We start from the raw sequence: 27,510 nt of genomic DNA, 5'->3' as shown, positions 1-27,510 counted from the left end.
TGACATGTTCATGACACATTGAAGTGTGTAGCCTATAAATGTAAACATAGGTTTGCCTTTTTTGTCTTGTAATACATAGAAGGCCCTATGTATTAGGAATACTATACCAAGGCAAATTAACTACAACTTTGTATAAAGAGGGCCCTAAATTGCTGAATAGCGTCTTATGAGTATCTTTGAACATCTGGCCTATATGCATGTTATTAACAATTGGAAGTTTATTACTTATGCAATACAGTATAATAATAATCCATCTAAAGAACGTTTATGACCATGGCTTCACATTATTACTGATTTTAAAATTCTTATCTTTCACCTCAGTAACAACACAATTCTCATTGAGTGTGTGATCTGTAAGACATTGTTAAATATGAGGAGTAATAGAGATGACGCTAGCAGCAGGCTCTGGTGGACTGGCTAAGCTCTGTGCTTTGTTCCCAGATTGGAGGGTTAACGATTTTCCGTCCTGGGTGGCGGGGGAGGAGCGTAGAGAGTGAGTGTTCCGAGCGATCCGAGTTGGAGAATTAGGATGCAGCTCCCGTCGTCAATGCCGAGGAGCTGTCTGCTGCCTTACCAGCAGCCCCTGGGCCAATGATGGATGATATATGCAGTATGGCCCCAGTGCTCCCCAAGCACAGTCTGGCTATGATATATATATATATATATACATATACACACAGTGAACCTAGGATATTTGTTGCTAATTCACCTCCACCAACCAATGCCTACTCAACCAATACATGAGCAGGGAATAAAAACTTTACTAGAGAAGTGGAAATCAAATTGTTACAACACTATGTGGGGTTTCTTATATCACCTGGGTTTAACTTATCCTGTAGGCTGTAGGGATCCCTAGAAATAAAAGACAGACGTGTAATACTCATCAGTTTATTTTCACACTTTTTAAAATTTGTAATGACATTTTACACTTTGTATTCCATCATTTGCTTTCCTTACAAATATATTCAAATATATTTTTAAAGATTCATGTTTCATGGAATAACATAATAAAATACAAATATTTGAGGAAATCATATGCACGCATCTCAAGAAACATTACATTATCACTATATAGTCATAAAAGCTCTTGCAAAAAAAACCATTAGCCTAACTGATATGTTATTGTTTTTTGGATACATGATGTGCACTTGAACATAATGTATCTGGTCGGGAGTTTAAGCATTAATGTGTATGTGTGTGGGCCTGGACAGTGTACAGAGTGTGAGGGAGGGGTCAGGCGGTGCCTCACCCCCAAAGCCCCTTGGGACATTAGCTTCCCTTCCGCCTTTCTCTTGTCCTCCTCCCTCCCTCTCTCTGCCTGTTCTCATTACCCTTACCTGCTGTCTTGCTCTCCTCTCATTTACTTTGTAGACCTGACTCTCCTGCAGTCAGTTTAGCCCCAACCCAGTGGCCCTGTCGCCTGGGGAATAGTCACTGCATACCAATGATGAAGGGAGACGAGAAGAGAGCGCTCTGCGCCGTCTGAGGAGCAGCCTCCCTTCTGCCACCCCCTCCCCTACACCTCCGCTACCTCCTCCTCTTCGGTCTGGGGAAAGAGAGAGGGAGGCAGAGAGAGAAAAAGAGAGTGAGAGGGAAATAGAGGCAGATGGAAAAAGAGAAATGAGAAAAAATAGAAAGAGGGAGAGAGGCAAAAAGGGGGAGGGACATACACCAGTGTTTTAAGTGACTACAGTGGGACAGGACAGACTGAAAGGTTGTATGGTGTCTCCCTCTGCACAGTGGGAATCTAGATCTGCAGAGCAGTGCTACCAGCTAGCCCCAAACGACTCTGGCTAATTACCCAGCTCCAGGTTATCTGTCTGTCAGTTAGAGAAGCAGCCAGCACGCCTGACATTTCTACTGACTCATGGTGAGCCAATACGCCATGTGTACCAAAACAGGAAAAACTTAAATGAAAACACAGAGATTCATTTCTCCAAATGTAACAGATTTGGAGATGGGGGGGGGGGGAGGGAATTAGTGAGAGCATAAAATTACAAGGGAAAAAGGATGTAAATCATGTTAACAATGATTAGAGGAGAAACATTACAGGACCATTCTGGGAATGCATATATCTGAGTCACAACATCCAGGCATAGTAATTCACATAATAACCACTCAGTGTGAAATATGACTACACAGATTGGGTCCATGTGACCACCTATGCATTGGTTGGGCAGTGCAGTGCACTCGAGGACACACAAAGAATTTCCTCTGTCATGATCGCTTTCAGCAGTGACACAAGGGAGCCAGTATGCAGTATTGAGTGTGTGTGTAAATGTGTTTGTGCAGGTCTGTGTGCAGTCTCTGTGACTAGGTCTACAGTCTCTGACTGGGCATGTCCTTGCCAGGTAAAAGATACATTCATTAATTGGTCCAAGTAGCTGTTGGCCAACCAACCAATGGGTTAAAAGCATTTGCCTGTGGCGACACAGCCAGGCCAGCTGTAGGTCACATTCAAGTCCCAGCCAGTTGAAACCCAACCTGCAAGACAGATCCTAATTATCCCAGGCAGTTGCGGTTCAATAACTCCAGCAAGCTGGCAGCAAGATACCACGTTTCCGTGGCAACGACTACGAATAAGTGATTTGCAGATCAGAGTGAGGTAACCGTGGATGTGGGGAGGAACGGGGGAATGGAGAGGGGGTGGAAGAGGGAGGGAGTAGTACTCAGCTAGAACACCATCATGGGCCGTTAGAATGCACGTACACAGATAAAATGCACATGACACGCACATAGACATGCACTCACACACAAACACACACACATACTTAGGCACACACAAAGTGCATACCAGTGGACATGCTAATGGTCATGCACTGTCCAGACATCAGTGTCTCTATACTCCATCCCCATACCTATGGTTGAAACGATGTCTCAGGTCAGGAAGAGGTAGATACTGTCCTTCCACTGTTCAACTTACTGCAGTGAAGTGTATCCCTGGGCATTGCTGCCCGGAGCATGAAAGGGAAAACTTGGCCCTGTATATTTTGGTGCCATGGTTGTATTGTCTAAAGCAGAGTTTTCTAAACTCGGTCCAGCCCCCCCCGGGTGCAACATTTTGTTTTTTGCCCCAGCACTAAGCTTGATAATTAGTTATTTGAATAATCTGTGTAGTACCAGGGAAAATCCCCATATGTGCACATCTTGGAGGCACACCTGATTCAATTAGTCAAAGGATTAATGATTAGTTGAATAATTGAATCACGTTGTGCCAGTTAGAGTGTTAAAACCAAAATGTGAAACGTCTGGGAGGCAGGAGAGGGTTGGGAAGCCCTGGTCTAAAGCACTACATTCCCCTAAATTAGATTAAAATATAAAATTACATTTGAATTTGAATGGCTTTTTCGGGAAATGAAAGTTGCCATTTGTGTGTTTTCAGGTGACTGTCTGGCCTCCTGCCGCAGTGTCTGGAAACACAGACATAGTCAGCCCCCCCCACGATCTCTCACACACCTGCTGCTCCCCCATCTACCTGAGATAAGAGATCTGCTGAGCTGCAAGGCACAACAATGCCTGACAATCAATGGTAGAAAACAAAACTAAAAAATCCCTTTAAATTCATCAAATTTCTGTGTCAACTCTGTCCATTTGAAATGTGCGAGCCGGCCTTTAATCTGCCCTTATTACATTTTATCACACACAAATGGGAAGCGCTGAGCATCACACACACACACACACGGACAAATCTGCCCTGGCATTTCAGCCACACCAGCCCACATCATCACCGTGACTTACACACAAAGGCAGTAATGCTACTGACACATAACATAGCTAACTATAGTACAGCATCTCAACTTTTACTGTACCAGTGATCCATGAAACATGTTCCTCCTTTTTTAACCAGCTCATGTTTAAGACAAATACAATGTTCTAAGACGAGCATCACTGGGACCAGAAGACCCGGGGACCACACTGCCTGTGCTGGGCCCAGCAACATCCTAGGTTAACACTCTATTTTAAGTGTCCATAATAAACTAATTTATAAGGTATTTCTAAGGCATTTACAAACCATTTGCTCACCATTTATTAATCTTTACTACCACATTGGTAAATGTTAGTAAGCTAGTTATTCACATATGTATATATATTTCCAGAAACATCTTATGTTGTGTGCTTGTTCTTTTTACCAGGTGCATCAGGAATGTCCAATGGCATGCTCATCTTTTTGTGAGAAATTACACTGGTCACTCAAAACATTTATAAAGTACAACGCTAACATACGGAATTATTTTAAGATGGTCATACCATGGATCTAGCTATTTGATTTAGGACCCCTTTAGCTATAAAAAAATAAATAAAAAATAAACATTCTTTGATTAAATATTGAATTTGGCCTTTAGCCCATAGATAAATAAAAAATTTTTTTTTAATTTTACCTTTATTTAACCAGGCAAGTCAGTTAAGAACACATTCTTATTTTCAATGACGGCCTGGGAACAGTGGGTTAACTGCCTGTTCAGGGGCAGAACGACAGATTTGTACCTTGTCAGCTCGGGGGTTTGAACTCGCAACCTTCCGGTTACTAGTCCAACGCTCTAACCACTAGGCTACGCTGCCGCCCCATTGAAAATTGAAAAAAAGAGTCAAAAAAATAAATAATAAGGAATAAGGTTTTGAAGTGTCTGTCCCATATCTAGGATATGCCGTATATATATATATATATATATATATATTTTTTTTTTTTTGGACACAAATTGAAATATGGAGGTAGGTCTGTGTAATCTAAAAAAAAAATAAAAAAAAAAACATTGTTTGATTAAATATTGAATTTAGCCTTTACTACAATAGCCCATAGAAACACACTGAATAACACATTCATAAATTGAAAAAAAGAGTCAAAAAAATAAATAATAAGGAATAAGGTTCTGAAGTGTCTGTCCTATATCTAGGATATGCCGTATATATATATATATATATATTATTTTTTTTGGACACATTTCTTTTTTTCAATTTATGAATGTGTTATTCAGTGTGTTTCTATGGGCTATTGTAGTAAAGGCTAAATTCAATATTTAATCAAAGAATGTTTTTTTTCTTCTTTTTTTAGATTACACAAAACTACCTCCATATTTCAATTTGTTTGTATGGGTTTCCTTCAGACGAGTTACCTGACACTTGTGGGGGTCGTACAGGAAAACGGAGAACACCATCGTGTTCCATAGAGTGGTCATAATAGTTTATAGGCCTAACCATTCGGATGCTACAGACATTTTCGTGAAAATACCGATTTTCGGGACGTCTCAAGGTCTGACAAATACAACTGTAGCTCGGCCACCTTCCACCGCAGATGCGGAAAGCTGCCGTATGCGAATGTGGTGGATTGAGACGCAGCCCTGATAATCCCTAGCTTAAATTAACGAGGTTTGATGGGGATTTTTTATTATGCTACTTAGATCGAGGTTAAGGAACTTAAGTTGAGGAACTGGCAGTCTCTCTCGCCCTCTGTTTTCTTCTATTGAATTCAAAATACAACCTTCCGTATTTTTTCAAAGAATGATGCCGGGACAAGTTTAAGTGGCTGCGAATATATTTACGTCAAGAAGTGACAGGCCTTTCAGCGAATATAATAAGCGGGAGATAGCCACTGAAGGCTGTAAAGTCCTGCCTATGCAATTTGAAAATCTCAACAAATGTATTTGTCATTTCATAAACAAACGCTGCAGACTAACAGTGAAATGCTTACTTAAGGGCCTTTCCCAACAACGCAGAGCTTTTTTTTGTTTGAGAATTAGTAGAAATAATAAATAAAATTAAATGTATACAGTACCAGTTAAAAGTTTGGACACACCTAGTCATTCAAGCGTTTTTCTTTATTTTTACTATTTTCTACATTGTAGATTAATAGTGATGACATCAAACCCCACACAAACATAAGCAGAGCACTTGTTGGCTGGTATTCCTTCACTCTGCGGTCCAACTCATCTCAAACCATCTCAGTAGTAGGCTTGATCTGTGTCAGTGTGCCTTTCTCTGACAGAGTCAGAGCGGGTCTCACTCATTAATGATGAGCGTTTGCCCACTGGTCAGCCAAATGCATCAAAATAGATCATTAGGAAAACATATAAAGAGCGCAAAAGTCATTAAAAAAAACAGTGCCTTCAGAAAGTATTCACACCCCTTGACTTTTCCCCCACATTTTGTCTTACAGCCTGGATTTAAAATTGATACATTTATATTTTTTGACACTGGCAGACACACAATACCCCATAATGTCAAAGTGGAATTATGTGTTTTTATTTTTATTTTTTTAACAAATTAATAGAAAAATAAAAGCTGAAATGTGTTGAGTCAATAAGTATTCGATCCCTTTTTTATGGTAATATTACATAAGTTCAGGAGTAAATGTGTGTGAATGTGTTTAACAAGTTGCATGGACTCACTCTGTGTGCAATAAGTGTTGAACATGATTTTTGTTTAACATCTCTGTACCCATTACATGCAATTATCTGTAAGGTCCCTCAGTTGAGCAGCGAATTTCAAGCACAGATTCAACCACAAAGACCAGGGAGGTTTTCCAATGCCTCGCAAAGAAGGTCACCTATAGGTAGATGGGTAAAAAAAACATTGAATATCCGTTTGTGCATGGTGAAGTTATTAATTACACTTTGGCTGATGTATCAATACATCCAGTCACAACAAAGATACAGGAGTCCTTCCTAACTCAGTTGCCAGAGAGGAAGGAAACCATTCAAGAATTTCACCATGCCAATTGTGACTTTAAAACAGAGTTGAATGGCTGTGAAAGGAGAACTGAGGATGGATCAATAACTTTGTAGTTACTCCACAATACTAACCTAACTGAGTGAAAAGAAGGAAGCCTGTACAGAATAAAAAATATTCCACAACATGCATCCTGTTTGCAACAAGGCACTAAAGTAATGCTGCAAAAAATGTGGCAAAGAAATTAACTTTTTGTTGTGAATACAAAGTGTTATGTTTGGGGCAAATCCAATACAACACACTACTGAGTACCCCTCTCCATTTTGTCAAGCATAGTTGTGGCTGCATCATGTTATGGGTATGCTTGTAGTCATTAAGGACTGGGGAGTTTTTCAGGATAAAAAATAAACAGAATGGAGCTAAGCACAGGCAAAATCCTAGAGGAAAATCTGGTTTGGTCTGCTTTCCACCAGACACTGGGAGGTGAATTCCCCTTTCAGCAGGACAATAACCTAAAACACAAGGCAAAATCTACATTGGAGTTGCTTGCCAAGAAGACAGTGAATGTTCCTGAGTGGCCGAGTTACAGTTTTGACATAAATCTGCTTTGAAAATATATAGCAAAACTTGAAAATGGTTGTCTAGCAATGATCAACAACCAATTTGACAAGGCTTGAAGAATTTTGAAAATAATAAAGAAATATTGTACAATCCATGTTTGCAAAGCTCTTAGAGACATACCCAGAAAGACTCACAGCTGTAATCGCCGCCAAAGGTGGTTCTAACATGTATTGACTCAATGGTGTGAATCATTTCATTTTCAATAAATAAGGCAAACATTTCTAAAAACATGTTTTCACTTTGTCATTTTGGGGAATTGTGTGTAGTTTATTTCATAAATGTTGAATTCAGGCTGTAACACAACAAAATGTGGAATAAGTCAAGGGGTGTGAATACTTTCTCAAGGCATTGCATATATTTTTATGATTTTGTCAATTTCAACCAGCCCGCCACCATTAAACGATGGTCCGGCCCATCTGGCGGGCGTGCGGATGCACGCACACACACCTCTTTAGAATTGAATGCAATCTTTACACACCCCGGGTCCGTTGGCGAATGGCCTTTAATCTAGAATCATCTGGAGCCTGGGTTAATCCACGGCTGGTTGCAGTATCAATCAAGCACATTTTCTTCTGAGCCACACAGGCTGAATGCTGTAGAAAATGTCACACTGAATGCACAAATATTATTATCCTATTACATCCAATTCCAATCCATATAGCCAAAATGTAATATGGTTTAATTACTTTATATGGCAAAATGGCAAGAGGGGATTTTGATACATGACGTAATAATGAAATATAGAACTACTGTTGCTGATGATCAATGGGGGAAATGACAAGACAGTATGTTTATCTCTTACTTTGTCTTTAACCTGAGGACCCACCTCCACAGTGGTTCAAGATATAATCTCATGATATAAAGTCAAAACCAGCTTCAGACAAGAGGCAGATCATAGTACTAGCATCTGTCCTACTGTACCTTGTCGGTCTTTGTTTGAAATGAATGAATTAGGATATCGCATTTTTTGGCATAAATTATTGAAATAAATATTAGAAAACAATTGGATGATTTGTTGCCGATGTGTAATAATACAAATAAAGTTCCACAAGATTAGTCTTTGTTTATTTTTATTGGTAGGCACTGTTTTTCCTTGCTTATTTTCAATGTCTTGTTATCTTTGTTCATTTTCTTTCTGCAGACTATACAGTTTTCTATCAGAGTTCATCAACCTTTACCATATCAACACACCCTTTAGAAGAGGGAGGGAGAGTTAATTGTTTGAATTGTAAATTGCCTCTCAATTTACATGGATTTTACACTACATCTCCAAAACCTGACATGTTTGAGCTATTCATTTATTGCAATGTGTCTGTCTATTCCTCCTCTCATGTTGTAGAATCCACTCAACACAGGAAGAAGAGAACCAAAGTTATCATTCACCAAAGTAATATCCAGAATTCTCTTTTACACTATTTCGGGATTCTCTCCATATTGTAGTATTTTCCCTTCAGACTCAGCCACGTAGGCTACTTTACTGCATTTCAATGCAAAATAAATCCATATAATTTGGAGCAGTTTCTCATTGTAAAATAGTTTGTCTAGGCTATTCCGTATTGAACAGTGTTAGAGGCTAAAGCCCCGAGCGTTGCTGAGATGATGTGAATGTAATATTTATTGCTTCCTTCAGATGACGATATGGGCTGAGCAGAGCAGCCAGCATGCTTTGTTCGTTTTAGGGGAGCTAGCAGTCTAGCACTGCATCAAATCAAATCAAATTTTATTGGTCACATACACATGGTTAGCAGATGTTATTGCGAGTGTAGCGAAATGCATTGATGCATTGACCATTTTATCAGTGGGCTTCCTGCGAGCGCTAGCTGCCTCCCTGACTGCCAGACTTTGCTGCGTGTCAGACACATCCTAATAAAACTGTCTGGCTGTTTTGTGGGCACCAGCTCTACACTCGCTGCGCCGTGTCTGACTGCTAGGAGCTCGCCGCACGGTGCCTGGCTGCTTGGTATTCATTGGGGCATGGCACTCACTCTTTCAGCTAGTGCTGGGGGCTCTGTGGCACAGACACAGACTGATTAGTTGGCATCGGCATTGTTCACTATGAACACCAAATGGGGAATAGATAGGAAAAAACATAATTAGTAAGAGAGAGAGAGAAAAGAGAAAAACAGAGAGGGGGCGGGGGGGTGGGGGCATAGAGAGAAAATCTATTGTTTTGAAACTGCATTTCTAATGTGGGTCATTGAGCAGAAATTCGTTTTTTTTTTTTTACAAAAAAGCTAGCTGCCTTGGGAAAAGCAGAAAGTTTAAAAATGAGGCTGTGATGGTGAATTTCTAACAGTCAGATCATGGTGAATTTGTATGGGTTTGTAATGGTATTGTCTTGGTCAAAAGTTCAGATTGATTTTGTATAACAACAAATCATGTGTTCCCATTTACATCCTATCTGAAATCTTCTCTGTCTCCCTGAATTAAGATGGATTTCAGAGAAACTTGGGGCCTGGACTTTATTATATTGAAGTCGATAATTTGAGATTATATAAGGTTTTTAAGAAGCATTTACACATGTTAGAAACATGACAAATATTTAAGCACCACATATTAAACTGCTTGAACATCACCTAGTTTCCACACATCTTGTAGATCTCTATGTAAAATGTATGTAAATAAATATAACCAATTTGGAAAACCATATGGTAAACTATTTACATAGGTAAAAAATGTTTCTGTGCCGAACAAATATGTACTATAATTCCATATAGTGGAGTAATTAATGAAAACAAATGTTTGCAATCGAAGAGTCATTGTTATTCCTAACTTCAGATTTGCTAGGTTGAGGTCATTAAAATATAATTGTGTCTTCAGGGGAAGTTTTTTGCATCCATTTAGATTTAAATCATAAAGCAGTTATTGGGAGGCTAAAATTAAAGTATGCTTTCAGATTCCTTCATACATAATTGAAATATTAACTTTAAGATATATACATACATACACACACACACACACACACTTATTAAAATACGGAATGAATGCTTAAGTGCATTTAGTGCTATCACTGCTTAACTGATCAAATGAAAGTTTGGCATTTTTCTGGGAAAATGTCATATTCATAAGTATCCATGAATAAGATTAAATCAATAAAATGTAGTAAAACGATTGAGAAATGATTGACTATTGAATGATATGAGGTGTGCCTGCAGTATTGAATGATTTGATATGAGGTGTGCCTGCTGTATTGAATGATTTGATATGAGGTGTGCCTGCTGTATTGAATGATTTGATATGAGGTGTGCCTGCTGTATTGAATGATTTGATATGAGGTGTGCCTGCTGTATTGAATGATTTGATATGAGGTGTGCCTGCAGTATTGAATGATTTTTGATATGAGGTGTGCCTGCTGTATTGAATGATTTGATATGAGGTGTGCCTGCTGTATTGAATGATTTGATATGAGGTGTGCCTGCTGTATTGAATGATTTGATATGAGGTGTGCCTGCTGTATTGAATGATTTGATATGAGGTGTGCCTGCTGTATTGAATGATTTGATATGAGGTGTGCCTGCTGTATTGAATGACTTGAGATGTGTGCCTGCTGTATGATGCCACCATATTTGACAAGTAACAGTAAAATACCAAGTTTCAAACTGGCCCAAGCAACATTGGTGTGAATAAATAAAGTAGGTACTGTAGATGCAATGTGTATCTGATTTGATGCTGATCAAAAAATATTGACTTTGTCATGCCATCTAGTTGGTTTGCTAGTCGAGTATGGGGTGTGGTGGCTTGAAGAAATTTTGGATCTTACATTTACGCCAACAATTTCATATGGAAACATACATGGAAAAGCAAATCCCAAACGTGCGCTTCATGGAGGTACATGTTTGTCCATAGCAGTTTGACTGTTATTCACACAAGCAAGATGGAGAAAACCAGTTCAATGCGACATCTTGGCCGAGTACCGTGATAGAATGGATCGACCGACGGGCATTGTGTTGAATTACATTACTGTGGTGACATATGTTGGCCTTGATGATTCCTCGACGCTATGGATAAAACACACCTTTGTTATCAACCATTGTCTTTACATTTGCTAAGCCACACAGGTATGCATAGTATAATATCTACCTCTATTTTTTGCCATGTATGGATGATCATACATTGAACACAGGGATGTGAGTGAGGGATAAGTCGATAGTAAAGTCCATCAAAAAACAACTACACGTTTTCATACCACTACCAACAATGCTCTCTTTCGGTCCCCCTTCCTCATCCCCTCTATCTCTCCCTGTCTTCCCATTCCTCCCTTTCCCCATACATCCTGATGCGTGTAACATTGATGTCAGCAGCTGTTCCGTCCCGACTCCACCTTTGGCAGGCACATTGGGTTTGCCACTGTAGTCGCTTGTGCCCTCCGCCCGCGTCCCAAGAGCCTAACCCGTGATTTTTCATCGAGAGAGCTCACAAGTTAGGGTCTCAGGGAGCAGGAGAAGTACAACAGGGTCCCGGCACTGAGGAGCCGCACACATTCAGTCAGTCAACCAGTCGGCCGGACGTGGGGGTGAGCAGCATGGCACCCCTCTCGGTCGTACTCTATCTCTCACTACCACCACCCCTAGGTGCCTCCCTCTCCATCCTGACCCAAAACCACCTCCGCGTGTCTGTCTGCCCAGTGTCCGGTCCAGTCTGACCACTTGGGTAATGTGCCGACTGGCTGTCAAACAACAGTCGTCCTCTGTGGACGAAGCAGGAGAAAAAATGTCCCCCTTTTCCCCTCCTTCACTGCAGATTAGTTATCCCTTCGTTTCAGAGAGCTGGAGTTAGAGATGAGCTGATGGCTCAGCACACAAAGATGGGCATAGACATAGACCTACCAGAATACACGCCACAAACACAGTAAAACGGTAACACCACAGCAAAACAAGAAAATAATGGCAGAGACAAAGATGAATGACATGAGAGAAAACGAAGAGGGCAAAAAAGAGAGAGAGCTTGCTGGAGATGGTCAGACCTTAATTTCCCCTGTCGCGGCGCAGAAGCCAGAGCTAGCCATAGACAGGCAAGCCAGCATTCCCTGCTATGCTGTGCTCTGTGCTAACTAGCCTTTGTGCTGGCAGAGGAAAGCTCCCCTAGCCAGGCAGCCATCTCGCCTCTTTGTCCTCTGAGTGTTGACATACAGGCAGATCATCAGTCTACATCTCCCTCTCGGGATGGCTGGACCCAGTGCTGGCCACTGCACAGGACCCTTCCAAAACCTTGCATGCACTAAACGCTGCTAACCACCACACCACCGCCAGGGAGGAGAGCTGCCTGACAACCCCAGTCTGAGGTGTTCCACCACTGGGGGGACCAGAGACCCCCCCCCCCCACACACTCTGTGGATAACCTCAGTCAGAAATGAAATAATAAGAAAATATATCTTTACACGACACCGCCACTCTTGGCTGACCCGCTTTGCGGAAGTGGCAGGTAAAAACCAATACTAATCAGGGGTAAAAAAAAATTGAAATAAAGTTGCTTTGTGCTGAGCTCTCACAGTGCTCTCCCCCCACTCCCTGCTACAGACAGCAACGTGTACCCCCCCCAAACTGCTTTCTCTAATGTTAACTGTCCCCCCCTTGCACCCACTGCCATGGTGGCGAGCTCTGCAAGGTACAGAAATAAGTTGTCACCGCCACAGTGCCAAGCGAGAGAAGCCACATTCAGTCATCTTCAGTCCTCTCATCACAGACAGAGTTCAGACACACACAGAGTAGTCACAGGCTGTGGTAACCAGAGACACACAATCATCATTTTCATGAAAGAAAGCAAACTGCCCTGTCATGAATCTTAACAACGCACCACATTGCAACCAAATGTAATTTGTACACTATACCCCCATAACTCCTCCCACTAATAATTAGATCGATAGATGCCTCACTCAGGGGAACACAGAGCAAAGCGGAAGCTTCCGGAAACGCAAGTGCTGTCTTTGTTGCCTCGCACAATCCTCCGTCTCTGTGCCGACTGCCTTTGTCATCCATCTTTGAGTGGAGGATGAGGAAGAAAAGGATAAAAAAAACAGCAGGCATAAGAAAAGCAAAGGAAAAGCAGAACTGGAGACGCTGAGACCACGGTGGCTGAGCCAGACGCAGGTCAGTGAGGTGGGACGCCTCTCCTCCCCCTCCCTCACCGCTTGCATCATCAGCTCCATCTCATCACCCCCCACCTCCGCCTTAGGCTCCAGGATCTCAGCCGCATCGTGACACTGTCATCTATCCTGTTTTTTTCCACGCAGGTCCAAGACTAACACCACGGTGGCAACAGGGCCATCGGGAGAAAACGGTGATGCCAAAACATTTTGTCTCCCAAAACACTGGCCAACTCCTATTCCCATCACCCCTCCTCTTCTCCCCATCCCCAGGTCTCTACCTGTCTGCTCATCTGGCTGTCTGTGACTCCTGTCTGTGGCTGTTCACTTGCCTAGAGTGTGGTACTACACTACGGCAATGGGAGTCTGCAGCGACAGCCCTCCCTCTCTCTCACTCCCTCCATACAGCCTCTGCCGACGCACACGTTCCACCCATTCTGCTGATCAATTCCTTCTCTTTCCTAAGGAGCACGAACACACTGCAACCCGCCAGCCGCCTGGTGGGTTGGCCAAGGAGGAGGACGCCCTGTAGTGGCTCATGCTGTTACACTAGAGACACAAACATACTGACACAGAACTCAGAGTACATATCCAACACAGACATGTTGACACAACTCAGTGTACATATGCAACACAGAGATGTTGACACACAACTCAGAGTACATATCCAACACAGACATGTTGACACACATCTCAGAGTACATATCCAACACAGACATGTTGACACACAACTCAGAGTACATATCCAACACAGACATGTTGACACCCAACTCAGAGTACATATCCAACACAGACATGTTGACACACAACTCAGAGTACATATCCAACACAGACATGTTGACACAACTCAGTGTACATATCCAACACAGAGATGTTGACACACAACACAGACACAGTCGTAGACAAAACACAAACAACAAGCAAACTGACACAAATAACATACCAGAAACAGACACTGTCACAGTCCCCCTACACACAACATATAGGTACAGAAAGACAGAGTGCAAACAGAATGACACAGACACCAACACTGAACACAGACACAATCACAAACACTGACACTTTCACAATATTGTGACCGAAGCATTGAAGCGTGCACATAGACAGACGACGCAGTCCAACAGCACTGTATTTCACCAGTCAGACCAGACAAAGAATAGCATAACAGCTTAAAAGTGCTAAATGACCCTGAAATCACAGGTTTGTGAGATTTTCTGCTTGGACAGGTTTCGGAGTGAAGTGGCTAAACCGAACCTGAAGTATTCTATCTAGTTTCTCTCTTTCTAGCAGCACGTCTATCTATCCCCTTAAGATTTCACACAACATCCACACTACAGCACTGCAGTTAACAAAGCAGGACCTTTAGCAAAACCATCCCATCAGTTAAAGACATACTGTATAGTCTCACATAGGCTGACTACTTCTTTATGTCCAGCTCCTGCTATACACAGCCTTCGAGATTCACTGTCCTCCTCATCCCAAGGTAGAATAAATACCACAGACCTTACACAGCTTACACATTATAGGATAAGATGATGAATGAAATTACCTTTATTTAAGTTGAGGTTATTTAAATACAGTCTGTCATCGCTTGGTAGAATACAATGAACACTAAAGTGTTGTTATGAGGCACAGCAAATGGAGCAAAACAAAGAGAACAGACGATGGGTTATTTTTTCTCTATCTGAGTGAGATCTGACCTTGACGGCTTGTCCTAATCTCAGAGCCCCTGACCTATCACCCTCAACACCCCAGATGGATTAGGGTCGCGACCCCGTGCGACAGAGAAGGGGGACTGCAAATTTTATCATTGATTGATTATGTGCTAGCCTTTTTAGGGGCCCTAAGCGAGATTTGGATGGGGGGCCTCCCCACCAAGAGGGCAAACATTTTTAGTGGCCCCCCTCTTGGAGAGAAATGAAAATGTAAACGTTTTTTTCCTGCAATTCTACACATTTTGCCATGGGGAAGAAAGAATATGTTGCAATTTTATAACACAAAAATACAATTCTACTTATTTTAGCATGGGGCAGAGATACATTTTAGCTGTTTTAAAGCACATTTCCTGAAATTCTATTCATTTTGCCATGGGGTGGAGAGATTTTTTTTCCAGTTTTAAAGCTCCCCGCACCTTAAAATTCTACACATTTTGCTATGACTTATGCCATGTTGATGATACCTGAGTGAGAGTGACTAACAAAATCAATGTGGGCCCCCTGGAGGTCAGGGCCACTGGGCACGTGCCCTATGTGCCTTGTCGGTATTTGGCCATGATGACTAGATAACTGGCTAGACTAATTTACCAATCTAAACATTGTTAGCTGACATGGCTAATTAAGTGACTGTCAGTGAGTGACATATAACAATAAAAAACTGCTGATGCACAACCAAATATTGAAATTGCACCTTGTGTATTATACTATTATAACTCTCAACAGTAAGAGTTTCAAATTGTATTGATATATTTTTGTCGGCGACCGCTTATGTAACTTATGCCTGGAGCCCTGAATTCACACTGCGAAACCCCCAAGTCTCGGCTTTGCTGCAATGCAGAGATCCTTCAGATAAATCACTCTGGCGGTCCACACACAGAAATGTGTATTTTAGCTCAAAACAACATCAAGACCTAGAACACCAACAATTAAAAAAAATATATATTATTACATTATCTTCCTCTTGAAATTTGAAGGAGTAGGCAACAAAGAGCAACAAACAGGTAGGCTGTAGTTTTATCTGAATTGGGTTGGGGGGAATGCACAGCATGTGGCGTCAATTAGCCTAGCTAGCTATAGTCTGCTCGCTCCCATCTCTCTCGGCCCGTTCTGCAGCTGTAACAATAAAGTGCCAGTCTGTACCTCGTGCAGCAGTGCTCAGGTTAAAAATGTAAGTAAACAAAATAATAAACACATGTATTTCTAATATCTGAATATCCTACCAAAATTCATGATACTATTCCGAATAGTAAAATTATTTCAAACCCCCATCCCTAGTTATTGTGTATGAGAGAGGGGAGGTGGGAGAGAGGAAAGGGAGAGGAGGCGGCAGTCTGTACAACAGGACTGGTGATCAATCAGCTCCATTACAGCAGTGTCACTGCAATGTCTGGAGCTACCACCGCCCCGCCACACACACACCCCATCACACCAACACACACACACACACACACACAATCCCTGAGACACTCCCATCAGTGCAGAGCTACCCCCCCAACACACGCACACGACTAGACGACACGCATTGACCCTCCTCTCCTCCCCCCACTTCTCCTCCTCTATACTCCCACCCTCTCCATTTCTCTAGGCTAGACTGTGTAGCAAATCTTGGAATACCACAGTTGGTCGTGGTATTCGTGGAAACGGAACATGTGTACAATGTCATAAACATTAATGACCCTTGTCTCCAGTAAAAATCTAAAGGAAGAAGGAATGTAAGTATCAGGAAGGTAGAGTAAGTACATCTCCTCAAACCTCTATGATGCACTACTAACATAAAAGAGAACGTTGTCATGACAGAAGTATTATGATTTACACCCCAGAAATACTGTAGTCTCAAAGAACACAAAAAAAACGAACAGGAAGGCAGTGCACACAATGACTTGAGAACCAATATAAACTATCAAAATGCTATTACACCACGTCCACCCATTTAATGATAAGCCTGAATTCAGATAACAGTGTCTTACAAAGCGGCAGGTGAGTGTCAATCAGACAAGTATCCAAACAAAGGACGCCTAGCATACATACAGACATACAGGCAGGCAGACATACAGCACCATTAGTGGCGAGCAGGTAACTGGGGGGACAGGGATGCGTGTGTGGGGGAAGGGGGGCCCAGCCAGCCAGCGGGACATTAATGACGATCATGTCTTGTCACACTAGCTGACGGACGGACGGACGGGGGGATTGGTGGGGCCAGTCAGCGGACCCTGCCCTTGCCCTTCTCGATCAATACCATTGATCTGTCCCAGGGGTCAAGGGGCAAGAGCGTATCGATAGGGGAGAGTGGCTGATGCAGCAGTAGACCGAGAGGAAAGGGGGAGGGGGGGGGCTGACTGATTCCAGACAGATCAATGGGACACCCGTCTGCCATGGATGTGTTATGGTTATTCATTTGCCACTAAACGGATCACATTAAGGGGATATCTCGCCTTGGGGAAAAATACTAGCAGCATTACAGAGACTTCACCAAATCACAAGCTGCTGCTGTATGAACGGGGGGATTTGTAGCTGGCTAGTAGCTGCCTGTCTGGCTAGTAACAACACTGTCAGGCTACAATCCTTCATGTTTTCATTTTATCAAGGTCTCTATAGTGTTTACTGAGGGCAGGACCAGCAGACAAATGACCTTGTTAAAAGGGCTCTCACTCAGTCAAAAGCATGAATCAACTGAATTTGCATGTACATGTATGTACACTGAACAAAAACATAAATGCAACATGTAAAGTGTTGGTCCCATGGTTCATGAGCTGAAATAAAAAATCCCAGATTGTCCACACCCAAAAAAAGTTTATAGTGAGCATTTCTCCTTTGCCAAGATAATCCATCCACCTGAAATGTGTGGCATATCAAGAAGCTGATTAAACAGCATGGTCTTACCCAGGTGCACCTTGTGCTGGGGACAATAAACGGACACTCTAAAATGTGCAGTTTTGTCAAACAACACAATGCCACAGATGTCTCAAGTTTTGAGGGAGTGTGCAATTGGCATGCTAACTGCAGCAATGTCCACAAGAGCTGTTGCCAGAGAATTTCATTTTCATTTATCTACCATAAGCCGCCTCCAATGTTGTTTTAGAGAATTTGGCAGTACGTCCAACCGTCCTCACAGACCACGCGTATGGCATCGAGTGCCCCAAGGTGGCGGTGGGGTTATGGTATGGGCAGGTATAAGCTACTGTCAATGAACACAATTGGATTTTATCGATGGCAATTTGAATTCACAGAGATACCATGACGAGATCCTGAGGCCCATTGTCGTGCCATTCATCCGCGCCATCACCTCATGTTTCAGCATGATAATGCATGATCCCATATTGCAAGGATCTGTACACAATTCATGGATGCTGAAAATGTCCCAGTTCTTCCTTGGCCTGCATACTCACCAGACATGTCACCCATTGAGCATGTTTGGGATGCTCTGGATCGACAGCGTGTTCCAGTTCCTGCCAATATTCAGCAACTTCGCACAGCCATTGACGAGGAGTGGGACAACATTCCACAGGCCACAATCAACAGCCTGATCAACTCTATGTGAAAGAGATATGTCGCGCTGCATTAGACAAATGGTCCCACCAGATACTGACTGGTTTTCTGATCCACGTCCCTACTTTTCTTTTTTAAAGGTAGCTGTGACCAACAGATGCATATCTGTATTTCTAGTCATGTGAAATTCAATTAATTTATTTCAATTGAATGATTTCCAGTGGTGGAAAAAGTACCCAATTGTCATACTTGAGTAAAAGTAAAGATACCTTTTAATAGAAAATGACTCACGTAAAAGTGAAAGTCACCCAGTAAAATACTACTTGAGTAAAAGTCTAAAAGTAGGGGGCCTCCCGAGTGGCGCAGCGGACTAAGGTACTGCATCACAGTGCTAGAGGCGTCACTACAGATGCAGGTTTGATCCCGGGCTGTGTCGCAGCCGGCCGCGACCAGGAGGCCCATCAGGAGGCGCACAATTGGCCCGGCGTCGTCCGGATTAGGGGAGGGTTTGAACGTCTGAGATGTCCTTGTCCCATCTCGCTCTAGCAACCTTGTGGCGACTGGGCGCATGCACAATGACTTCATCGCCAGCTGTACAGTGTTTCAGAGGACACATGGCTCTTGACCTTAGCCTCTCCTGAGTCCCTACGGGAGTTGCAGACATGGGACAAGATTGTAGCTACCAATTGGGGAGAAAAATAGGTAAAAAATGAATATAATATATATTTTTTAAGTATTTGGCTTTAAATATACTTAGGTATCAAAAGTAAATGTAATTGCTAAAATATACTTAAGCATCAATAGTAAAAGTATAAATCATTTCTAAATCCTTATATTAAGCAAACCAGACGGCACCATTTTCTAGTAAAAAAAATAATTGTACTGATAGTCGGGGGCACACCGCAACACTCAGACATTTACCTTAAATTAAATTTTGAGCAAAAAGATAAACTCAGCTGCATCATTCATTGAATCAGAGAGCTCATTCATCACAAAACCCACTGATTTTGCCAATTACTTTAATGAATTTTTCATTGGCAAGATTAGCAAATTTAGGCATGACATGCCAGCAACAAACGCTGACACTACACATCCAAGTATAACTGATCAAATTATGAAAGACAAGCATTGTAATTTTGAAATCCGTAAAGTGAGTGGTGAGTGAGTGGAAGAGGTGAAACAATTATTGTTGTCTATCGGGGTCTGACAACCGGGGTCTGACAACTTGGATGGAAAATTACTGAGGATAATAGCAGATGATATTGCCACTCCTATTTGCCACATCTTTAATTTAGGCCTATTAGAAAGTATGCCCCTCAGGCCTGGAGGGAAGCAAAATTTATTCCGCTACCCAAGAACAGTAAAACCCCATTTACTGTCTCAAATAGCCGAGCAATCAGCCCTTTACCAAGCCTTAGCAAACTTTTGGTAAAAGTTGTGTTTGACCAGATACAATCCTATTTTTACTGTAAACAAATTGACAACAGACTTTCAGCACGCTTATAGAAAGGACATTGAACAAGCACAGCACTGACACAAATGACTGATGATTGGCTGAGAGAAATTCATGAGAAAAAGATTGTGGAAGCTGTTTCGTTAGACTTCAGTGCGGCTTTTGACATTATCGATCATAGTCTACTGATGGAAAAACGTATGTGTTACGGCTTTACACCCCCTACTATATTATGGATAAAGAGTTACCTGTCTAACATAACATAGAGGGTGTTCTTTAATGGAAGCCTCTCCAACATAATCCAGGTAGAATCAGGAATTCCCCAGGGCAGCTGTCCAGGTCCCTTACTTTTTTCAATCTTTACTAATGACATGACACTGGCTTTGAGTAAAGCCAGCTTGTCTATGTATGCGGATGACTCAACACTACACACATCAGCCACTACAGCAAGTGAAATCACTGCAACACTTAACAAAAAGCAGCAGTTAGTTTCAGAATCGGTGGCAAGGAATAAATTAGTCCTAAATATTTCAAAAACTAAATTAGTTGTATTTGGGACACATCGTTCACTAAACCCTAAACCTAAACTAAATTGTGTTATAAATAATGAGGAAATTGAGCATGTTGAGCTGACTAAACTGCTTGGAGTAACCCTGGATTGTAAACTGTCATGTTGATACAAAGGTAGCTAAGATGGGGAGCAGTCTGTCTATAATAAAGCGCTACTCTGCCCTTTTAACACTATCAACAAGGCACGACCTACAGGACCTAATTTTGTAGCACCTGGACAACTATTCAGTCGTGTGGTCAGGTGCCACCGATGGACCTCAGAAAATTACGATTGGCTCAAAACAGGGCAGCATGGCTGGCTCTTAAATGTACACGGAGAGCTAACATTAAAAATATGCATGTAAATCTCTCATAGCTCAAAGTGGAGGAGAGATTGACTTCATCACTACTTGTTTTTGTAAGAAGTGTTGACATGCTGAATGCACCGAGGTATCTGTTTCAACTGGTGTAAAAAAGTACCCAATTTTTCATACAAAATAAAGGTACTTTAATAGAAAATGACTCAAGTAAAAGTGAAAGTCATCCAGTAAAATACTTGAGTAAAAGTCAAAGTATTTGCTTTAAATATAATAAAGTATCAAAAGTAAATGTAATTGCTAAAATATACTTAAGTGTCAAAAGTAAAAGTATAAATCATTTCAAATTCCTTATATTAAGCATATTATTATTTATATCAACAAAAAAAAAATACAGATAGCCAGGGGCACACTCCAACACTCAGACATAATTTACAAATGAAGCATGTGTTTAGTGAGTCTTCCAGATCAGAGGCAGTAAGGATGACCAGGTATGTTCTCTTGATAAGTGCATGAATTAGACCATTTCCTGTCCTGCTATGCATTCAAAATGTAACGAGTACTTTTGGGTGTCAGGGAAAATGTATGGAGTAAAAAGTACATTATTGTCTTTAGGAATGTAGTGAAGTAAAAGTTGTCAATAATATAGTACAGATACCCCAAAAAACGACTTAAGTAGTACTTTCAAGTATTTTTTACTTAAGTACTTTACCCCACTTTTTAAACTACTAACACACAGCTCGGACACCCATGCATACCCCACAAGACAAGCCAACAAAGGGCTCTTCACAATCCCCAAATCAAGAACAGACTATGGGAGGCGCAGTGTATTACATAGCGCCATGGCTACAGTACATGGAACTCTATTCCACATTAGGTAACTGATTCAAGCAGTAGAATCAGATTTTAAAACCAGATAAAAAATACACCTTATGGAACAGCGGGGACTGTGAAGAGACACACACACAGGCACAGACACACATAAACATGATAAGACACACAGTCTACACACACTTGCACATGGATTTCGTATTGTAGATATGTGATAGTAGAGTAGTGGCTGTGGGAACAGGTGTTAGGTGTTATGGGGTTTGTCATGTCATATTTTAAATTGTATAATTGCTTTAATGTTGCTGGACCCCAGGGGCAGCAGCTAATAAGGATCCTTAATAAATACAAAGGAAGCATTTGTGTTTAGTGAGTCTGCCAGATCAGAGGCAGTAGGGATGACCAGGGATGTTCTCTTGATAAGTTCGTGAATTGGACCATTTTCCTGTATGGAGTAAAAAGTACATTATTTTATTTAGGAATGTAGTGAAGTAAAAGTACAAGTTGTCAAAAATATAAATAGTAAAGTAGAGTACAGATACTCAAAAAATTACTTAAGTAGTACTTTAAAGTATTTTTACTTAAGTACAACTGCTGATTTCCTTATATGAACTGTAACTCAGTAAAGTCTTTGAAATTGATGCATGCTGCGTTTACATTTTTATTCAGTATATGTGTATGGGGATTATGTCCAACAATAACTAACTGAAAATACTCGCAATATACTTATTACAATAGGGTTTATTTTTTTGGGGCACACGTAGAGGCTATAAAAACACTTCAAAAAATGTAAAATAGTCAACTATTCTACAACTATGACATCAAGAGGTCAACAATGCTTTTGCTAATGCAGCTGGTCCTGGAGAGATTGTGATATTCATCTATTTCCTTCCTGTGTACAGAAGAAAAACAATTATGTAAAATTGTATGTAATGATAAGTTGCATTTCATAATCAGACAATTACATGCCTAATCCCCCATATAATTTGGTTTGAAAACATTCCATTGTTACAATTTAACCTGCCATGACACAATTTCACCTGGCATGACATTTATGTAAATAAATGCTACCTAGCATGACCTGGAATGCAGGATATATCCTGAAGTAAAACTTCAGTAAAATAATTTAAATGACCTATTTTAGAGCTCTCTGTCAGTGTGCTTTTCTGTTCATCAGGCCTTGATTGGTTTGTGCAGTGAAAATATAACCTCTCCTCCCCCACCGTCTCACCTCCCCCAGTCTCTCCTCCCCCACCGTCTCTCCTCCCCCACCGTCTCACCTCCCCCACCGTCTCACCTCCCCTCTCCTATATATTCCCATCATTTATTTGTCCAACCATCCCATAAATGGAAGCACAGCTGGAACCAATGACTCCTATCCCTGCCTGGCCACTGGGCCAGTTGGAGCAGAGAGTGCTGAGGCAGCAGGTCCCGTTCGCCTCAGCCTCGCTTGCTAGCTACATCTGGATGACCATTCAGTTCAGAGGTGAGGAAAGAGGGGGAAAATAGACTCTGTGCTCCAGCACAACGCAGCTTGGCTCCTCTAGTCTGTTGAATAACTATGGAGGGCTGAGAAGGAACAGGATGAACCCAACCAAGGCTATTTGCATACCTGGCTGTAAATGGCAAAACATATATTTGTATAATACATACTACAACATCATTTAATTTGTTTCTTAAAAACTCAAGAGATGTATCACCAAGTGATCTAGAAATGTACACTGGAATTAAGAGTATATATTTAATATTGGTACTCCTCCAGAAATTCAGACATGGTTAATTGAATGTTCTTTACATCATTCAGAACCTTAACCAATATCCTTTCACTCAGTCTGACCCCAGAGCCCCAGAGGGCCAGACAGACTGAGTGACTGAGGTGTACCACTATAGTTGTTGTTTTGACAGAGCAGAGCAGTCACCACAGAGATCCCACCCCACGCCAGCAGGAAAGTCAGCTAAGAGGCCCCATACAGATAAAATGCCATACCTTCTGGGGTTTCCAGGGTTTTAGCAGGATCAGGCTAAACATATATGTTTTGCCAACCTGTTGGCATTGTGAGCCATCTGAGGCTGGTTGTTGAGCCTACATGGAGAGCAGAGGAGACTGGTGTGAAGAGTTATAGAAGGAAGGGCTCATTGGAATGGGTGGAATTAAATCAATGGAACGGAGTTAAATGTGGTTTCCATACGTTTGATTCCGTTCCATTAATTCCATTTCAGCCATTACAATGAGCCTGTCTTCCTATAGGCATCTCACGCTCTGCCATTGAACACCCATTAATAACACTCTGAGTTCGTTTGGCCCCTAATTAACAGGTGCTAAGTCCCTTTCACTGGGCGGCCCGTGTTGATAAGAGACTCCCCCAGCTGAGAGAGGCTGTGCTCTCTGAGGTAATGCTGCAGAGTTGTGGTGGTGGGTGGAGCAGGGCGCTCCTAGCAACTGGCAATGTCTGTCAAGCTATGGCCGTATGGGTTTAGTAGTGTGTTTGAAAGGCTTCTGGTCTTTTCCAAGACATCTTGGTCAAAACATCTTTGTCTCGTTGTAGTGATATCAGGTATTGGAATATAGCCGTGAATAGCAACCAAAAGTATGAACAAAGCTGCCATTGCAGGTTTGAGAACTAAGGTTGAATTGGAGGGACAATCTGACGCCCATATCCACTCTAGACTGAAGAGACTGCTTTCCAACCACTGACAGTGTAAAGTGAAATAGACAATAGTATCATAACAGTGGTGTATTTACTCAAGACCCTATATGAGAGGTTTACATTACAGTATCAGCCATCAACAAAGTCAGAAAAAACTGACATGGTGCTCTGACGAAGAGAGGAATTACAGCAACACCCTCTCGCTTTCAGTAATATTTCAAATTCAGTTTGAATTTGTAATAATCTGTAGACTGATAAAACTGATCCAGATATGCATTTTGTTCTCCTTTGTGTTGATCCAACTCTTACAAGCTGTGCCCCACTGCCAGAGAGAGAGAGAGAGAGACAGAGCCCCTGATTTTAGTAGACAAATCGACTGGGTCTGTGGTAAATAAAGACTTCAGCCCAAGCTGGGCTGGAGCAGGTTTAAACCCCAGACCAGACCAGACATCACTACTGCACCCCGTCGCATAAGTGCCCATAGATCATAACTAAGGCTTGGTGCATGGAAACAAACTGTTCCAATGCTGGACAGTTTTAACATTACAGCAGTCTGTATGTCTGCTGAAGCCATTTGGGGAACGGCCTTGCTTCCAGCAGGTACAGTAGGTAGGTAGGTAGGTGAGATAATCAAGCCACTAAACCCCTTAAGAAAGGCACTAAACCTGGCTGAACCTGGGAACTATATTCCACAGCACAAATGGATACATAGTAAAAGCTGAGGGTGATGTCTGATGTTTTCTGAAACAAAAGAATCAGCTAAACAGAGAATCTCAGATTTATGATGATTATTACATTTCATACTTGATGTTTACATCCAACCATCTGGGCATCATAAAATGTGGCTGTGATTCAGTGCTCAACTCACAGGAGAATGGTTGTCAAGGCCCTTGCCTGCACCAGAGAGAATGTTGCCTGCCCTGCACTGGAGAGAGTGTTGCCTGTCCTGCACTGGAGAGAGTGTTGCCTGGCCTGCACTGGAGAGAGTGTTGCCTGGCCTGCACTGGAGAGAGTGTTGCCTGGCCTGCACTGGAGAGAGTGTTGCCTGGCCTGCACTGGAGAGAGTGTTGCCTGGCCTGCACTGGAGAGAGTGTTGCCTGGCCTGCACTGGAGAGAGTGTTGCCTGGCCTGCACTGGAGAGAGTGTTGCCTGGCCTGCACTAGAGAGAGTGTTGCCTGGCCTGCACTGGAAAGAGTGTTGCCTGGGCTGACTAATGGAGGCTACGAAAACACAGAAATGGCTCAGGGAGCAATGTGAAACCAGGGGAAACTGGTATTGTTTGAAATAAGTTCCACCACACAATTGTCTTGGTAAGAAAATTGAACAGCAATAGCAGAATGGCTTGACAGAATTAGGCTATGAAAGACATATTGCAGATTCACTTGCTGTGAGATCCAGCACCTGCAGTAAATGGTGAATGGGTGTTCTAACAAAATAATAATAAAATTAGATCTATTCACGATAGCAAAACATATCATGGATTTTAAAAAAGTATAAAAAAATGTGCATTCACTGTATTCCTTCTGCAGATAAATCAGTTATACATGTAATATACTATATACTTATGGATAGTGAAAGAACAAGGGGAAAAGCCTTTGTTTGTCGTGTTCTTTTTTGTGGTTGGAGTGATACTATACAGTGGATGTCTAACATTACAGATCCCCTGTGTGATTGATCCAGTTTGGTCATTCCTCCCTCCTTACCAGAGTGGATGACAACCATCTAAAAATACACCACTTTCAACCTAATACTAATTGAAGGTTTTGTGCCTCTAAAGGCAGACTGACCTTGGGTCTACTGGCAGGAAAGGTCCATTAGGAGCCTGTGTAGAGAAAGGAAAGGCTATAAGAGCAGGGACACACACATACACTACATATACAAAAGTATGTGGACACCACTTCTAATTAGTGGATTAGGCGATTTCAGCCACACCTATTGGTGTATAAAAAAGAGCACACAGCCATACAAACATTGGCAGTAGAATTACCTTACTGAAGAGCTCAGTGACTTTCAATATGGAACCGTCATAGGCTGCCACCTTTCCAACAAGTCAGTTTGTTACATTTCTGCCCTGCTAGAGCTGCCCCGGTCAACTGTAAGTGCTGTTATTGTGAAGTGGAAACATCTAGGAGCAACAACGGCTCAGCCGCAAAGTGGTAGGCCACACAAGCTCACAGAAAGGGACTTTCGAGTGCTGTCCTTATCTGTCCTCGGTTGCAACACTCACTACCGAGTTCCAAACTGCCTCTGGAAGCAACGTCAACACAAGAACCGTTCGTCGGTAGCTTCATGAAATGGGTTTCCATGGTCAAGCATCCACACACAAGCCCAAGATCACCATGCGCAATGCCAAGCGTTGGCTGGAGTGGTGTAAAGCTTGCTGCCATTGCATTCTCTGGAGTGATAAATCATGCTCCTCATCTTAACATTACAGCATACAATGACATTCTAGACAATTTGCTGCTTCCAACTTTGTGGTAACAGTAAGGGGGAAGGCCCTTTCCTGTTTCCGCATGACAATGCCCCAGTGCACAAAGCAAGGTCAATACAGAAATGGCTTGTTGAGATCGGTATGGAAGAACGTGACTGGCCTGCACAAAGCCCTGACCTTAACGCCATGGAACACCTTTGGGATGAATTGGAACGCCAACTGCGAGCCAGGCTTAATCGTCCAACATCAGTGCCCAACCTCACAAATGCTCTTGTGGCTAAATGGAAGCAAGTCCCCGCAGCCATGTTTCATCATCTAGTGGAAAGCCTTCCCAGACGAGTGAAGGCTGTTATAGCAGCAAAGGGGGGACCAACTCCATATTAACGCCCATGATTTTGGAAAGAAATGTTCGACGAGCAGGTGTCCACATACTTTTGGTCATGTAGTGTAGAATTGTCTACTGTTTGCCAGCCGAGAGTAATTAGCGCCTCTGAACAGTGTCGTCAGTCAATCTTTTTTGTGTTTTCACAGCAAAGACCTTGTAGTCGTCAGCCACAAACCCTGTTAAAATACTCCAAACCAGAAGGTGGCAGTAGTGTTGTTTGGAAATTACAAAATGTACCAAGGTACAACTATGGTACTTTCCCTTATACCATGGTATAGTTTGAATCATGGAAATGTACCATGGTTTTAGCTTTGAAGTATGATGGTACACCT

The 27,510-nt window shown here is 42.0% G+C and overlaps 1 long non-coding RNA gene across 6 annotated transcripts in view; it reads right to left on the bottom strand.

Annotated features, from left to right (window-relative positions):
* Positions 1–874: 874 nt before the first annotated feature.
* Positions 875–27,510, bottom strand: part of LOC115135882 (uncharacterized) — a 90,510-nt gene continuing 63,874 nt past the window's right edge. For 4 of the 6 annotated variants that reach the window (XR_010464911.1, XR_003864548.2, XR_010464909.1 and 1 more), the window contains 2 exons: positions 26,150–26,184; positions 875–1,546 (listed from right to left, as the gene is read on the bottom strand). This is a non-coding gene — a long non-coding RNA (uncharacterized LOC115135882). The remainder of the gene's footprint in view (positions 1,547–26,149; positions 26,185–27,510) is intronic. The other 2 variants (XR_010464910.1, XR_003864547.2) reach the window with 1 other exon arrangement.

The sequence above is a fragment of the Oncorhynchus nerka genome, linkage group LG10 (genome assembly GCF_034236695.1).
Source record: "Oncorhynchus nerka isolate Pitt River linkage group LG10, Oner_Uvic_2.0, whole genome shotgun sequence".
Lineage (NCBI taxonomy): Eukaryota > Metazoa > Chordata > Actinopteri > Salmoniformes > Salmonidae > Oncorhynchus > Oncorhynchus nerka.
This window is presented reverse-complemented; position numbering and strand designations above follow the sequence as displayed.